Raw genomic sequence first — 17,826 nt, 5'->3', positions numbered from 1 at the left:
AGGGAGTGCCGCACTGTCCGAGGGTCAGTATTGAGGGAGTGCCGCACTGTCAGAGGGTCAGTGCTGAGGGAGTGCTGCATTGTCAGAGGGTCAGTGCTGAGGGAGTGCTGCACTGTCAGAGGGACAGTGCTGAGGGAGTGCCGCACTGTCACAGGGTCAGTGCTGAGGGAGTGCCACACTGTTGGGGAGTGCCACTCTGTCGGAGGGTCAGTGCTGAGGGAGTGCTGCATTGTCAGAGGGTCAGTGCTGAGGGAGTGCTGCACTGTCAGAGGGTCAGTGCTGAGGGAGTGCTGCATTGTCAGAGGGTCAGTGCTGAGGGAGTGCTGCACTGTCAGAGGGTCAGTGCTGAGGGAGTGCCGCATGGCCCATCCATTCAGCATGTTTTGTGCTCACTGGGATTGTCTGATCTTCTCACTCTGAGTGTATAATAATATCACTGGGAATATTTGATTTTCTGTGAGGGAGGGAGATGTTAGACCATAGAACATAGAACAATACAGTACAGAACAGGCCCTTCGGCCCACGATGTTGTGCTGAACATTTGTCCTAGCTTAAGCACCCATCCATGTACCTATCCAATTGCCGTTTAAAGGTCACCAATGATTCTGACTCTGCCACTCCCACAGGCAGCGCATTCCATGCCCCCACCACTCTCTGGGTAAAGAACCTACCCCTGACATCCCCCCTTTACCTTCCACCCTTCACCTTAAATTTATGTCCCCTTGTAACACTCTGTTGTACCCGGGGAAAAAGTCTCTGACTGTCTACTCTATCTATTCCCCTGATCATCTTATAAACCTCTATCAAGTCACCCCTCATCCTTCGCCATTCCAATGAGAAAAGGCCGAGAACTCTCAACCTATCCTCGTACGACCTACTCTCCATTCCAGGCAACATCCTGGTAAATCTCCTCTGCACCCTCTCCAAAGCTTCCACATCTTTCCTAAAGTGAGGCGACCAGAACTGCACACAGTACTCCAACTGTGGCCTAACCAAAGTCCTGTACAGCTGCAACATCACTTCACGACTCTTGAATTCAATCTCTCTGCTAATGAACGATAATACACCATAGGCCTTCTTACAAGCTCTATCCACCTGAGTGGCAACCTTCAAAGATCTATGTACATAGACCCCAAGATCCCTCTGTTCCTCCACCTGACCAAGAACCCTACCATTAACCCTGTATTCCGCACTCTTATTTGTCCTTCCAAAATGGACAACCTCACACTTGGCAGGGTTGAACTCCATCTGCCACTCCTCAGCCCAGCTCTGCATCATATCTAAGTCTTTTTGCAGCCAACAACAGCCCTCCTCACTGTCCACAGCTCCACCAATCTTCATATCATCTGCAAATTTACTGACCCGCCCTTCGACTCCCTCTTCCAAGTCATTAATAAAAATTACAAACAGCAGAGGACCCAGAACTGATCCCTGCGGAACTCCACTTGTAACTGGGCTCCAGGCTGAATATTTACTATCTACCATCACTCTCTGACTTTGACCGGTTAGCCAGTTTTCTATTCAATTAGCCAAATTTCCCTCTATCCCATGCCTCCTGACTTTCCACATAAGCCTACCATGGGGAACCTTATCAAATGCCTTACTAAAATCCATGTACACTACATCCACTGCTCTACCCTCATCCACATGCTTGGTCACCTCCTCGAAGAATTCAATAAGACTTGTAAGGCAAGACCTACCCTTCACAAATCCGTGCTGGCTGTCCCTAATCAAGCAGTGTCTTTCCAGATACTCATAAATCCTATCCCTCAGTACCCTTTCCATTACTTTGCCTACCACAGAAGTAAGACTAACTGGCCTGTAATTCCCGGGGTTATCCCTATTCCCTTTTTGAACAGGGGCACAACATTCGCCATTCTCCAGTCTCCTGGTAACACCCCAGTTGCCAGTGAAGACGAGAAGATCATTGCCAACGGTACTGCAATTTCCTCTCTTGCTTCCCACATAATCCTAGGATATATCCCGTCAGGCCCGGGGGACTTGTCTATCCTCAAGTTTTTCAAAATGCCCAACACATCTTCCTTCCTAACAAGTATCTCTTCTAGCTTACCAGTCCGTTTCATACTCTCCTCTTCAACAATACGGTCCCTCTCGTTCGTAAATACTGAAGAAAAGTACTTGTTCAAGACCTCTCCTATCTCTTCCGACTCAATACACAGTCTCCCACTACTGTCCTTGATCGGACCTACCCTCGTTCTCGTCATTCTCAGGTTTCTCACATACGCATAAAATGCCTTGGGGTTATTCTTGATCCTACCCGCCAAAGATTTTTCATGCCCTCTCTTAGCTCTCCTAATCCCTTTCTTCAGGTCCCTTCTGGCTATCCTGTATCCCTCCACTGCTCTGTCTGAACCCTGTTTCCTCAACCTTATGTAAGCCTCCTTCTTCCTCTTTACTAGACATTCAACCTCCCTCATCAACCAAGGCTCCCTCACACGACCATCCCTTTCCTGCCTGACAGGTACATACATATCAAGGACACGTCGTATCTGTTCCTTGAAAAAGTTCCACAATTCCACCACATCCTTCCCTGACAGCCTATGCTCCCAATTTATGCTCCTCAGATCCTGTCTTACAGCATCGTATTTACCCTTCCCCCAATTGTAAAACCTACTCTGTTGCACGCACCTATCTCTCTCCATAACCAAGGTGAAAGTCACAGAATTGTGGTCACCATCACCCAAAATGTTCACCCACTAACAAGCCCATCACTTGTCCCGGTTCGTTACCAAGTACCAAATCCAATATGGCCTCCCCTCTGGTCGGACAATCTACATACTGCGTTAGAAAAGCTTCCTAGACACACTGCACAAACCCTGCCCCGTCCAATCTACTTGATCTAAAGAGCTTCCAATCAATATTTGGGAAGTTGAAGTCGCCCATGACTACGACCCTGTGGCTTCTGCACCTTTCCAAAATCTGTTTCCCAATCTGTTTCTCCACATCTCTGCTGCTATTGGGGGGCCTATAATAAACACCCAACAAGGTGACTGCACCTTTCCTATTTCTGACTTCAGCCCATACTACCTCCAGAGGCAGATCCCCCTCAAACTTCCTTTCTGCAGGCGTTATACCATTTCTAATTAGCAATGCCACCCCCCCTCCTTTTTTACCACCCTCCCTAATCTTACTGAAACATCTGTAACCAGGAACCTCCAACAGGCATTCCTGTCCCTCATCTATCCACGTTTCCGTGATGGCCACAACATCGTAGTCCCAGGTACCAATCCACGCCTTAAGTTCACCCACCTTATTTCTGATACTCCTTGCGTTGAAGTATACGCACTTGAACCCATCTCTGTGTCCGCAAGTATTCCCTGTCAGTGCTACCTTCTCCACAGCCTCCCTACAGTCTTGGACATCCTGACACACAGCTAGCTTACTTGCTGGACTACAAGTCTGGATCCCATCCCCCTGCCAAATTAGTTTAAACCCCCCCGAAGAGTGCTAGCAAACCTACCCCCCAGGATATTGGTGCCCTTCTGGTTCAGGTGCAACCCGTCCTGCTTGTACAGGTCCCACTTTCCCCAGAATTCAGTCCAATTGTCCAAATACCTGAAGCCCTCCCTCCTACACCATCCTTGCAGCCACGTGTTCAACTGCACTCTCTCCCTATTCCTTGCCTCACTGTCACGTGGCACCGGCAACAACCCAGAGATGACGACTCTATCTGTCCTAGCTTTTAGCTTCCAGCCTAACTCCCTGACCTCCTGAATGACCTCCCCACCCCTCTTCCTACCTATGTCGTTGGTGCCAATGTGCACCATGACTTCTGGCTGCACACCCTCCCCCTTAAGGATTCTGAAGACACGGTCCGAGACGTCTCGGACCCTGGCACCCGGGAGGCAACAAACCATCCGAGAGTCTTGCCCATGTCCACAGAACCACCTGTCCGTCCCTCTAACTATAGAGTCTCCTATAACTAGCGCTCTCCCCCTTTCCCTTCTGAGTCTCAGAGCCAGACCTCACGCCACAGACCCCTTCACTGCAGCTTACCCCTGCTAGGTCGTCCCCCCCAACAGTATCCAAAGCGGTATACTTATTGTTGAGGGGAACGACCACAGGGGATCCCTGCACTGCCTGCTTCCTCCCCTTCCCACCTCTAACTGTTATCCAGCTACCTCTGTTCTCTGGCGTAACTATGTCCCTGTAGCTTCTATCTATCACCCTCTCAGCCTCTCGAATAATCCTCAGTTCATCCAACTCCAGTTCCAGTTCCCTAACGCGGTCTGTGAGGGGCTGGAGCTGGCTGCACTTCCTGCAGATGAAGTCGGCAGGAGTATCGGTGGTCACCCCTCCCTCAAACATCCTGCAGGAGGAACATTCCACTGCCTGTGCTGCCATTACTCTACACTTAGTCTCCAAAACAAGAACACTGAGTCGCTTACCTGTGGACTTTAAAGTTCGGTTAGAGGAGGAGGATGGGAGGGAGGCCCTACTTTGTAGGGCCTGGGGTCTAGAACACACCCACTCAAATATCAAATATGTTTCAGGTGAGTTTCTTTCACACAGACTGTGGTTGGTGCCTGTAATGTGTGAGTGGTGAGGTTAGCATGACCCAGAGTTAACCACATACACAGAGGCAAAGTGGAGACCTGCTGGTGTGTAAGATCCGAACGTTTTGTGAAGTTATTGCGATAACTCATCTGAATTGATCTGCCCCTCAATGTACTCCCCTAAACCACACCCATTATAAAGATTTCTGACACCATTTGTTTTATATAAATGAGGAATAACAAAAATCACTTTACAAAATTTTAGGAATGGCAATGACACAAACTCTTAAAACCACTAACTCCCGAGAATATTAACTCCAAAATCCCTCTTTTTCTCCAAGTCCACACTTTACCCCGACAGCCAAGACAAAACGTTTGTGATGGAGGTTCGATGTTGGGTTAAAGATGGAAACAGGGGAAGCTGGTAAACCATGAGGCTGGACTCTTACTGGATTGGAATCTCACGCTGGCAAATGTGCACATTCTCCAAATGTGCCAAACTCTCCGAGGAGCTCTCGGTTCAGTTTGGTGAAGAACGTGTTGAATCCTTTGGTTGAGTTGCTGCCTTCTGCTGGTTCCTTCTTCTGGGCAGAGTTTTGATTAGATTAGATTCCCTACAGTGTGTGGAAACAGGCCCTTCGGCCCCACAAGTCCACACCGACCCTCCAAAGAGTAACCCACACAGTCTCATTTCCCTCTAACTAATGTACCTAACACTATGGGCAATTTCCCATGGCCAATTCACCCTGACCTGCACATCTTTGGACTGTGGGAGGAAACCGGAGCACCTGGAGGAAACCCACCCAGACACAGGGACAATGTGCAAACCCCACACAGACAGTTACCCGAGCCTGGAATTGAACCCATGGTACCTGACCAAGCTGACTCTCACAACATTACTCCTCACTGAAACCAGTCTTCCAGTTTGACCTTTCCTGCTCCAGGCCCAGTGACCTGTTCTTTGCTTCAGTGCCCCTGGGGTTCGGGATCGAGTAAGACCTCCCTGTGTGGCTCCTCTCCAGGAGGACTCAGTGTGGAACCTCTCACCGTTCACTCCTCACACAGGACTTGGCCTAACAACTTCAGAGTGCCTTTATCCCTCCAGTTTATAATGTTGTTACTGGAGGGGGTCGGTGACTGATCAGCAGACAAACCCAATCCCTGCAGATTCCCACTGTCTCCATGGTCAGTTCGTGGAGCAGTGGTTGAGTGGGATGGGGTGTGGGGATAGTGGTGGTGGTGGTGTGGAGGGTGAGGGTGTTGGGGAGTGAAGGGGATGGGGTTGAGGGTGATGGGGTTGAGGGTGATGGGGTTGAGGGAGTTGGGGGTGAGGGTGATGGGGGTGAGGGAGTTGGGGGTGAGGGTGATGGGAGGTGAGGGTGAGGGTGTTGGGGATGAGAGTGTTGGGGGTGAGAGTGTTGGGGGTGAGGGTGATGGGGGTGAGGGAGTTGGGGGTGAGGGTGATGGGGGTGAGGGTGATGGGGTTGAGGGTGATGGGAGTGAGGGTGATGGGGGTGAGAGTGTTGGGGGTGAAGGTGTTGGGGTGAAGGTGTTGGGGGTGAGAGTGTTGGGGGTGAGAGTGTTGGGGGTGAGGGTGTTGGGGGTGAGGGTGATGGGGGCGAGGGTGTTGGGGAGTGAGGTTGATGGGGTGAGGGTGTTGGGTTGAGGGTGTTGGGTTGAGGGTGACAGGGTGAAGGTGTTGGGGAATGAGGGTGTTAGGGAGTGAGGGTGTTGGGGGGTGAAGGTGTTGGGGTGAGGGTGATGGGAGTGCGGGTGATGAGGGTGAGGGTGATGGGTGAGGGTGATGGGGGTGAGGTTGTTGGAGGTGGGGCTGATGGGAGTGAGGGTGTTGGGGGTGAGGGTGATGGGAGTGTATGGGCTGGAGGGTGTACAGAGATAGGGAGGGGGTGTACGGGCTGGAAGGGGTGACAGAGATAGAGAGGGGGTGTAGGGTCTGGAGTATGTTACAGAGTTAGGGAGGGGGTGTAGGGGCTGGAGTATGTTACGGAGATAGGGAGGGGGTGTAGGGGCTGGAGGGGGTTACAGAGATAGGGTGGGGGTGTAAAGGCCGGAGGAGGTTACAGAGATAGGGAGGGGATGTAGGGGCTGGAGGGGGTTACAGAGATAGGGAGAGGGTGTAGGGGCTGGAGGGGGTTACAGAGATAGGGAGGGGGTGTAGGGGATGGAGGAGGTTACAGAGATAGGGAGGGGGTGTAGGGGCTGTAGGAGGTTACAGAGATAGGGAGGGGGTGTAGGGGCTGGAGGGGGTTACAGAGATAGGGAGGGGGATAGAGGCTGCAGTGTGTCTTGTTCGGGAGCAGAGTGGGTGAGGGGTGAGTGGGACTTGCTGAGGGTTCTGTACAAAGAGCAGAGTTTTGGAGAAGCTGACGTTTGTGGAGGGTTGTTCTGAGAGACTGAGCTGGAGAATATTGGGATATGGAGGTGATCCAGACACAGATTGTTCCGAGGGGAATAATTCAGCAGAAATCTGGGGGAAAAATGTGTGAGAGTTCAGGATTGAGAATCAGAAACAGCTGGAGGGTTTGGTGAAGTGAGACAGTGAGAGAGTCTCTGGGTCTGTCCCCACTCTCCCAGTGTGGGATCACATCCCATTCCCCGGAATGAGGGAGGGATAAAACCCGGATGTGTGGGAGGTTAGATGTGGAGGAATCCTGATGTGATGTTACTGAGAGCAGCGGCTACATTTCAAAGCTCTGATTATACTTTGATTGATTTCTTTCTCCATCGATATCTCTGAAATCTAATCTCGGCGTCAATTTACACAACTTTTACTAAACACAACTCCATGCGTTGTTATTGCTTCTGCTGTCTGGGGTTGATAAAGCTGATATGTTCATTGCTGTAATCCTCTTTCTCAGGAGGAGAGTGAGGAGCAGGGATTAGATAGAATTCCCCTCCTGGTTTAATCATTTCATAAACTCCACTCCATGATCACTCCCATTTCCAGTCTGGATGTAATGCCCTCGGGCATTTATGATGAATAATAAATCGAAAGCTGAATGAAATGATGCAGTTTTGTTCACAGATTCCACCTGGTATGTGTCAGTTTGACACAGGGTGTTGGTGTTAACAGCAGAGTCATTCAGACACACACACACACACACACAGACACACACACACACACACACAGAGACACACACACACACAGACACACAGACACACACACACACACACACACACACACACACACTTGAATAAAACCTGTCTCTCTCACCCTGTTCCCCCGTGAAGCCACTGGATTTCAGGGATTTCGCTGCTGGCTCAGTGATTGGGGAGAAATGTGACTGTGAGCTCTTCTTGTATTCCAGGTAGATTCGATTAGATTCCCTGTGGTGTGGAAACAGGCCATTCGGCCCAACAAGTCCACACCGACCCACCCAAGAGTAACCCTCCCAGACCCATTCCCATTCCCCTACCCTATATTTAGCCCTGACTAATGCACCTAACACCTTGGGTAATTTAGCATGACCAATTCACCTGACCTGCACATCTTTGGATAGTGGGAGGAAACTGGAGCACCCGGAGGAAACCCACGCAGACACGGGGAGAATGTGCAAACTCCACACGGTCAGTTGCCTGAGGTGGGAATTGAACCCGGGTCTCAGGCGCTGTGAGGCAGCCGTGCTAACCACTGAGCCACCGTGCTCCAGTTCTGAAGGTCTTCACCCAGAGGTTGTTGGGGAGAAGGAACTCACCGTGCAAGAGGATAGGAGAGACAGAAACCCTCATCCCAGTTTTTAAAAATGCCCTGGATTTTCCCTGGAGATACTGAACCTCCAGAGCTGCAGACCAAGAGCTGGGAATGGGATCAGACTGAGCACTGTTATTCTGTCTGTACACAGTCAATGGACAGAATGGCCTCCTCCTGTACATCTGTCTGATTGTGTTTCAGTTGGATGATGGTGGATGGTGTGGTGTGTGTTATACAGGGAGGTTCTGTATAATATGGATGTGTGTCATCTATAGGGATTGAGTTTATTGTGTAAGAGAGTGTATTTGAAGTTCAAAGAGGGTCAATGTATCTCAGCAATAACTGTGTTGCTGTTTTGTCTGTGGTTTGTGTGTGTGTCTGTGTGTCTGTGGTGTGTGTGTGTGTGTGTGTCTGTGTGTGTGTCTGTGTGTCTCTGTGTGTCTGTGGTGTCTGTGTGTCTATGGTGTGTGGTGTGTGTGTGTGTTTGTCTGTGGTGTGTGTGTGGGCTGTATGTGTCTGTGGTGTGTGTGTGTGTGTCTGTGTGTCTGTGTGTGTGTGTGTGTGTCTGTGGTGTGTGTGTGTGTGTGTGTCTGTGGTGTGTGTGTGTGTGTGTCTGTGGTGTGTGTGTGTGTGTGTGTGTGTGTCTGTGGTGTGTGTGTGTGTGTCTGTGGTGTGTGTGTGTGTGTCTGTGGTGTGTGTCTGTGTGTGTGTCTGTGGTGTGTGTCTGTGTGTGTGTGTGTGTGTCTGTGGTGTGTGTCTGTATGTCTGTGGTGTGTGTGAGGGGTGTGTGTGTCTGTGGTGTGTGTGTGAGGGGTGTGTGTGTCTGTGGTGTGTGTGTGTGTGTGTCTGTGTGTGGCTGTGGTGTGTGTGTGTGTGTATGTGTGTCTGTGTGTGTCTGTGGTGTGTGTGTGTGAGGGGTGTGTGTGTGTGTCTGTGGTGTGTTTGTGTCTGTAGTGTCTGTGTGTGTCTGTGTGTGTCTGTGGTGTGTGTGTGTCTGTGTGTCTGTGGTGTGTGTGTGAGGGGTGTGTGTGTCTGTGGTGTGTGTGTGAGGGGTGTGCGTGTCTGTGTGTGTGTCTGTGTGTGTGTCTGTGTGTCTGTGGTGTGTGTGTGCGTGTGTCTGTGGTGTGTGTGTGTCTGTGTGTGTCTGTGTGTGTCTGTGGTGTGTCTGTGGTGTGTGTGTGCGTGTGTCTGTGGTGTGTGTGTCTGTGGTGTGTGTGTGTCTGTCTGTGTGTGTCTGTGGTGAGTGTGTGTCTGTGTGTGTCTGTGGTGTGTGTGTCTGTGGTGTGTGTGTGTCTGTCTGTGTGTGTCTGTGGTGAGTGTGTGTCTGTGGTGTGTGTGTCTGTGGTGTGTGTGTGTCTGTCTGTGTGTGTCTGTGGTGAGTGTGTGTCTGTGTGTGTCTGTGGTGTGTCTGTGGTGTGTCTGTGGTGTGTGTGTGCGTGTGTCTGTGGTGTGTGTGTCTGTGGTGTGTGTGTGTCTGTCTGTGTGTGTCTGTGGTGAGTGTGTGTCTGTGTGTGTCTGTCTGTGTGTGTCTGTGGTGTGTGTGTCTGTGGTGTGTGTGTGTCTGTCTGTGTGTGTCTGTGGTGAGTGTGTGTCTGTGTGTGTCTGTGGTGTGTCTGTGGTGTGTGTGTCTGTGGTGTGTGTGTGTGTATGTGTGTCTGTGTGTATGTGTGGTGTGTCTGTGGTGTGTCTGTGGTGTGTCTGTGGTGTGTCTGTGGTGTGTGTGTCTGTAGTGTGTGTGTGAGGGGTGTGTGTGTCTGTGGTGTGTGTGTGAGGGGTGTGTGTGTGTCTGTGGTGTGTGTAAGTGTGTGTGAGGGGTGTGTGTCTGTGTGTCTGTGGTGTGTGTGTGAGGGGTGTGTGTGTTGATTGTGTACGAGTGTGTTGTCAGTGTGTATGAGGGGATCTCTCACCCCCTGTCTGGTGTCTACAGTTGAGATCAAATGGGTCTTTCTCAGAATCTCCTCGCTCCCAGTGAGTGAATTTTGAAACGATTTGAGATGCAGGAGGGTGTTGTGCTTTAATTTAATGCTTATTCCTGAGCAAAGGAATAATGGAATTGGCTGGTTTGCTGGAGAGCGAGTATGTGATGAACGGTCAGCTTGTGGACATGTTTTGGTTACCCTGAGGGTTTGGCATCAGATTAACTTTCCACAGCATTTCGTTTCATGTCTTAATCATCAAGCTTTCAGACAGAGACATTTAAACCTGTCCACATCCCCCCAGCCCCTCGCACTGGGCATCAGTCAAACACCTCTCAGGTCAGCGCTGTCATTATATTAAATGCTATTCACCCCTTCCCCAATGTTCAATTATTGAGATTCATTTACAAAACATGGACAAATGAGATCGGAGAGTGATCTCCGTAAAATAAACAGAAACATCTCAACCTCACCACATCGCTCAGGAGTGAGGATAAACAGACACAACAAACTTCATTTGTCTGTAACCCCTTCCATCCCCTACACCCCCTCCCTATCTCTATAACCCCCTCCAGCCCCTACACCCCCTCCCTATCTCTGTAACCCCCCTCCAGCCCCTACACCTCCTCCCTATCTCTGTAACCCCCTCCAGCCCCTACACCTCCTCCCTATCTCTGTAACCCCCTCCAGCCCCTACACCCCCTCCCTATCTCTGTAACCCCCCTCCAGCCCCTACACCCCCTCCCTATCTCTGTAACCCCCTCCAGCCCCTACACCCACTCCCTATCTCTGTAACCCCTCCAGCCTATTCACTCCCTCCCTATCTCTGTAACCCCCTCCGGCCCCTACACCCCCTCCCTATCTCTGTAACCCCCTCCAGCCCCTACATCCCCTCCCTATCTCTGTAAACCCCTCCAGGTCCTACACACCCTCCCTATCTCTGTAACTCCCTCCAGCCTCTTCACTCCCTCCCTATCTCTGTAACCCCCTACGGCCCCTACACCCCCTCCCTATCTCTGTAACCCTCCAACCACTACACCCCTCCCTATCTCTGTTACCTCCACCAGCCCCTACACCCCCTCCCTATCTCTGTAACCCCCTCCAGCCCCTGCACCCCCTCCCTATCTCTGTCACCTCCTCCAGCCCCTACACCCACTCCCTATCTCTGTAACTCCCTCCAGCCCCTACACCCCCTCCCTATCTCTGTAACCCCCTCCAGCCCCTACACCTCCTCCCTACCTCTGTAACCCCCTTCAGCCCCTACACCTCCTCCCTACCTCTGTAACCCCCTCCAGCCACTACACCCCCTCCCTATCTCTGTAACCCCCTCCAGCCACTACACCCCCTCCCTATCTCTATAACCCCCTCCAGCCCCTACACCCCCTCCCTATCTCTGTAACCCCCTCCAGCCCCTACACCCCCTCCCTATCTCTGTAACCCCCTCCAGCCCGACACCCCCTCCCTATCTCTGGAACCTCTTCCAGCCCCTACACCCCCTCCCTATCTCTGTAACCCCCTCCAGCCCCTACACCCCCTCCCTATCTCTGTAACCTCCTCCAGGCCCGACACCCCCTCCCTATCTCTGTAACCCCCTCCAGCCCCTACACCCCCTCCCTATCTGTGTTACCCCCTCCAGTCCCTACACCCCCCTCCCTATCTCTGTAAGTCCCTCCAGCCCCTACACACCCTCCCTATCTCTGTAACCCCCTCCAGCCCCTACACCCCCTCCCTGTCTCTGTAACCCCCTCCAGCCCCTACACCCCCTCCCTATCTCTGTAACCCCCTCCAGCCCCTACACCCCCTCCCTATCTCTGTAACCCCCTCCAGCCCCTACACCCCCTCCCTATCTCTGTAACCCCCTCTAGCCCCTACACCCCCTCCCTGTCTCTGTAACCCCCTCTAGCCCCTACACCCCCTCCCTGTCTCTGTAACCCCCTCTAGCCCCTACACCCCCTCCCTATCTCTGTAACCCCTTCCAGTCCCTACACCCCCTCCCTATCTCTGTAACCCCCTCCAGCCCCTACACCCCCTCCTAGTCTCTGTAACCCCCTCCAGCCCCTACACCCCCTCCTAGTCTCTGTAACCCCCTCCAGCCCCTACACCCCCTCCCTATCTCTGTAACCCCCTCCAGCCCCTACACCCCTCCCTATCTCTGTCACCTCCTCCAGCCCCTACACCCACTCCCTATCTCTGTAACTCCCTCCAGCCTCTTCACTCCCTCCCTATCTCTGTAACCCCCTACGGCCCCTACACCCCCTCCCTATCTCTGTAACCCTCCAACCACTACACCCCTCCCTATCTCTGTTACCTCCACCAGCCCCTACACCCCCTCCCTATCTCTGTAACCCCCTCCAGCCCCTGCACCCCCTCCCTATCTCTGTCACCTCCTCCAGCCCCTACACCCACTCCCTATCTCTGTAACTCCCTCCAGCCCCTACACCCCCTCCCTATCTCTGTAACCCCCTCCAGCCCCTACACCTCCTCCCTACCTCTGTAACCCCCTTCAGCCCCTACACCTCCTCCCTACCTCTGTAACCCCCTCCAGCCACTACACCCCCTCCCTATCTCTGTAACCCCCTCCAGCCACTACACCCCCTCCCTATCTCTATAACCCCCTCCAGCCCCTACACCCCCTCCCTATCTCTGTAACCCCCTCCAGCCCCTACACCCCCTCCCTATCTCTGTAACCCCCTCCAGCCCGACACCCCCCTCCCTATCTCTGGAACCTCTTCCAGCCCCTACACCCCCTCCCTATCTCTGTAACCCCCTCCAGCCCCTACACCCCCTCCCTATCTCTGTAACCTCCTCCAGGCCCGACACCCCCTCCCTATCTCTGTAACCCCCTCCAGCCCCTACACCCCCTCCCTATCTGTGTTACCCCCTCCAGTCCCTACACCCCCCTCCCTATCTCTGTAAGTCCCTCCAGCCCCTACACACCCTCCCTATCTCTGTAACCCCCTCCAGCCCCTACACCCCCTCCCTGTCTCTGTAACCCCCTCCAGCCCCTACACCCCCTCCCTATCTCTGTAACCCCCTCCAGCCCCTACACCCCCTCCCTATCTCTGTAACCCCCTCCAGCCCCTACACCCCCTCCCTATCTCTGTAACCCCCTCTAGCCCCTACACCCCCTCCCTGTCTCTGTAACCCCCTCTAGCCCCTACACCCCCTCCCTGTCTCTGTAACCCCCTCTAGCCCCTACACCCCCTCCCTATCTCTGTAACCCCTTCCAGTCCCTACACCCCCTCCCTATCTCTGTAACCCCCTCCAGCCCCTACACCCCCTCCTAGTCTCTGTAACCCCCTCCAGCCCCTACACCCCCTCCTAGTCTCTGTAACCCCCTCCAGCCCCTACACCCCCTCCCTATCTCTGTAACCCCCTCCAGCCCCTACACCCCTCCCTATCTCTGTCACCTCCTCCAGCCCCTACACCCTCTCACCATCTCTGTAACCCCCTCCAGCCCTACACCCCCTCCCTGTCTCTGTAACCCCCTCCAGCCCCTACACACCCTCCCTATCTCTGTAACCCCCTCCAGCCCCTACACCCCCTCCCTGTCTCTGTAACCCCCTCTAGCCCCTACACCCCCTCCCTGTCTCTGTAACCCCCTCCAGTCCCTACACACTCATTATCTCGTAATGTCTCTAAACATTTCACATTCTGGACTCTGGATCCTGGTCCATGGTCTTTCCTTAATCAATGATGACCATGTCTTCAGGAGTTTCATTCTGAGTATTTGAACTCCCCTCCTGAATCTCTCCATTTCCCGCTGCTCATTTACTCCCTCCTGGGAGATGATTCTCTCATTAATAGACCCCATATCTCTAGGAGAACATGAGGCCTGCAGATGCTGGAGATCAGAGTCTGGAATGTGGTGCTGGAAAAGCACAGTGGGTCAGGCAGCATCCGAGGAGCAGGAGAATCGACGTTTCAGGCATAAACCCTTCATCAGGAATGTCCGGAACGTCGAATCTCCTGCTGTTGGGATGCTGCCTGACCTGCTGTGCTTTTCCAGCACCACACTCTCCATGTGTCTACTTTCGGCTCAGGCCTATCCTGTGTTTACAATGTTGTATTGCTCTTTGGAGCACCTTATGGCATTCAGGTGCTATTTAAGTGAAAACAGTTGTCAACATTTGAGCAGGTAATCGTGTACATCGGTAATTGGAGACAGTGAGTGTGTGTCAGTGATTGGTGATGGTGAGTATGTGACAGTGTGTGTCAGTGGATGGTGTGTGTGACAGTGAGGGTGCTGGGTTTGAGTAGGACAGATCTGAAGGGGTCTGTGTGTGTGCAAGAATGTGTATTTGTCTGTCTGTTTGTGTGTGTGAGTGTGACGTAAGGGGAATAGTGTTACTTTAGGAGATTAGAGGATTCTGAAGGGTTTTCTACTGCAGTTTATAAAACGCTGTGGTGTTTCACCCAGAGAATACTTTATATTCCTTGCTGTTTTTGACTGTACACCACTCATTTCCCAGAGTAACACCTTGTGTTGTGAAATAGTCTGGGGGCAGATTTTCCTATCCCTGCATTTAATTGAAAGGGAATGAATTGTCTATGAAAATGAGAAAATGTTTGCTTTCCCAGTGCAGGCTGCTGCAGAGTATGACGGAAAGTGACAGGAGAAATATTTTACTCTCATTTGGGATCTTACTGTGCCCTTGATTCTCCTCCTATTGGCTGTTGTCTTTCCCAATTGTTCATTACTAACAGGAGACAGAGATTGGGAATGATGGTGAGGCAGTATCGGACACTAATCCCAAAATCTATTGGTTTTGATATCTCTCCCAACAGGATTCCGATGTTTGGGGAAGAGCTAATAGATGGATCCCAACTCTGGTCAGGATAGAGTCATCCCATTGGCTCCTCGTACCAAGTGATCAGCCAATCACAACATCCATCTGATGGAGCAGGCAGCTGGGAGAAACTCCTGATCCCTGGAAAACTGCACTGACATTGGGAGAAACATCTGGAATTCTGCATCTTTATACAATGTCTGTCATTAAAATGGCATCAAATGTTGGCGGCGTATATACATCGCCATGTATCTTCATAAATACAAGTGACAATAAATTGCTATTCTGTTCTATGATATTCTAAAACAACTGGAATTCCTGATCACTGGAAAACTGCACAGACACTAGGAAAAGCATCTGGAATTCCTGATTATTGGAAAACTGTAGACACTACCAGAAGCAACTCCAATTCCTGACTCCCAGTCAACTGACACTTACACTGGAAGAAAGCAGCTGGAATTCCTAACCACTGGAAATCTGCTCAGTCATTGGGAAAAACAGCTGGAATTGCTCACTCCCAGAAACTGAGGCAGAGACTGGGAGAAACCTGTAGGATTCCTGATCCCCGGATCGGGTGCTGACACTGAGAGCATCGCTCTCGGAGCACGGTCAGGTCAGAGTGATGTCCCTGTTCAGTCTGTTGACTGTCCAGACACTGTGGCTGAGCCTGGGTCTCTCTGGCCAACGCTTCCCATCCTGGGGTCACTATGACCTGTGTAAGACCCAGGTTCACGGGGACCAGGGGCTGAGCTGGGATTACATGGCGTGTCAGCCTGAAGTTACCCAACTCACCAAGTTTCTGAAGATCAGCCTGGACCCCCCCAACAGTACGTGTGGAGAGAGCCCCGAGATGTACTGCACACTGGTGAGTCGACAGTTTCCTGACCCAGTCCATATTGTGTATGTCTCTGTGTGAATGGAGCCTCAGGGAACACCCTTTATCAAAGGCAGTTCCCTCCTCAATCCCCCTCCCCATTCAGGAACGGGGGGACTGAAGCTAAAACTGAGGGTGTCACAGGGAATCTTTATCAGTCACTGGTTTCAGACTTCACCCCAACGCCCCACACCCACAGATCACACACACATACACCCACACACACACACACACACCACACACACACACACCACACACACATACACCCACACACACACACACCACACACACACACACAACACACACATACACCCACACACACACACACACCACACACACACACACACATACACCCACACACACAAATACACACACACACACACACACACACATATATATACACACACACACGGACACACACACATACACACACACACACACACACATATACACACACACACACACACACACACACAGATACACCACACACACACACATACACACAAACACACACACACACACACACACAAACACCATACACACACACACACACACATACACACACACACATACACCACACACACACACACACACACACACCACACACACACACACCACACACACCACACACACACACACACAAACACCATACACACACACACACACATACACACACACACACACACACATACACACACCATACACACACACACACACACACACACACCACACACACCACACACACATACACACACACACATATACACACACACACACACACACACCACACACACATACACACACACACATATACACACACACACACACACCACACACACACACACACACACACACACACACACACACACACACACCATACACACACACACACACACACACACATACACACACCATACACACACACACCCACACACACCACCCCACCCACACCCTTTGGCATTGATCTTTATCATGTCATTATCTGCAGGAATAGTGCCAGAAGACTGGAGGATAGCAAATGTTGTCCCTTTGTTCAAGAGGGGGAGTAGAGGCAACTCTGGTAATTACAGACCAGTGAGCCTTACTTCAGTTGTTGGAAAAGGTTATAAGTGATAGGATTTATAATTATCTAGAAAAGAATAATTTGATTAGGGATAGTCAGCACAGTTTTGTGAAGGGTAGGTCGTGCCTCACAAACCTTATTGAGTTCTTTGAGAAGGTGACCAAACAGGTAGATGAGAGTAAACCGGTTGATGTGGTGTATATGGATTTCAGCAAGGCATTCGATAAGGTTCCCCACAGTAGGGTATTGTACAAAACACGGAGGAATGGGATTGTGGGAGATATAGCAGTTTGGATCAGTAATTGGCTTGTTGAAAGAAGACAGAGGGTGGTGGTTGATGGGAAATGTTCATCCTGGAGTTCAGTTACCAGTGGTGTACCGCAAGGGTCAGTGTTGGGTCCACTGCAGTTCGTCATTTTTATAAATGACTTGGATGAAGGCGTAGAAGGATGGGTTAGTAAATTTGCAGATGACACTAAGGTCGGTGAGTTGTGGATAGTGACTAAGGATGTTGTGGGTTACAGAGAGACATAGATAAGCTGCAGAGCTGGGCTGAGAGGTGGCAAATAGAGTTTAATGCGGACAAGTGTGAGGTGATTCACTTTGGTCGGAGTAACTGGAATGCAAAGTACTGGGCTAATGGTAAGATTCTTGGGAGTGCAGATGAGCAGAGAGATCTCGGTGTCCAGGTACACAGATCCTTCAAAGTTGCCACCCAGATTGACAGGGTTGTTCAGAAGGCATACAGTGTTTTGGCCTTTATTAATAGAGGGATTGAGTTCCAGAACCAGGAGGTTATGCTGCAGCTGTACAAAGCTCTGGTACGGTCACACTTGGGAGTATTGTGTACAGTTCTGGTCACCGCATTATAAGAAGGATGTGGAAGCTTTGGAAAGGGTGCAGAGGAGATTTACCAGGATGTTGCCTGGTCTGGAGGGAAGGTCTTATGTGGAA

At 51.4% G+C, this 17,826-nt stretch overlaps 1 long non-coding RNA gene and 1 pseudogene across 1 annotated transcript in view; one reads left to right on the top strand and one right to left on the bottom strand.

The window, feature by feature from the left end:
* The window catches only part of LOC140480172 (netrin-G1-like), a 167,655-nt pseudogene that overhangs the window by 86,810 nt on the left and 63,019 nt on the right, over positions 1-17,826 (top strand).
* The window catches only part of LOC140480173 (uncharacterized), a 90,719-nt gene that overhangs the window by 14,480 nt on the left and 58,413 nt on the right, over positions 1-17,826 (bottom strand). The window lies entirely within an intron of this gene.

The sequence above is a fragment of the Chiloscyllium punctatum genome, chromosome 7 (genome assembly GCF_047496795.1).
Source record: "Chiloscyllium punctatum isolate Juve2018m chromosome 7, sChiPun1.3, whole genome shotgun sequence".
NCBI lineage: Eukaryota > Metazoa > Chordata > Chondrichthyes > Orectolobiformes > Hemiscylliidae > Chiloscyllium > Chiloscyllium punctatum.
Note: the sequence above shows the minus strand (reverse complement) of the source record. Positions and strands in the feature narration are given on the sequence as shown.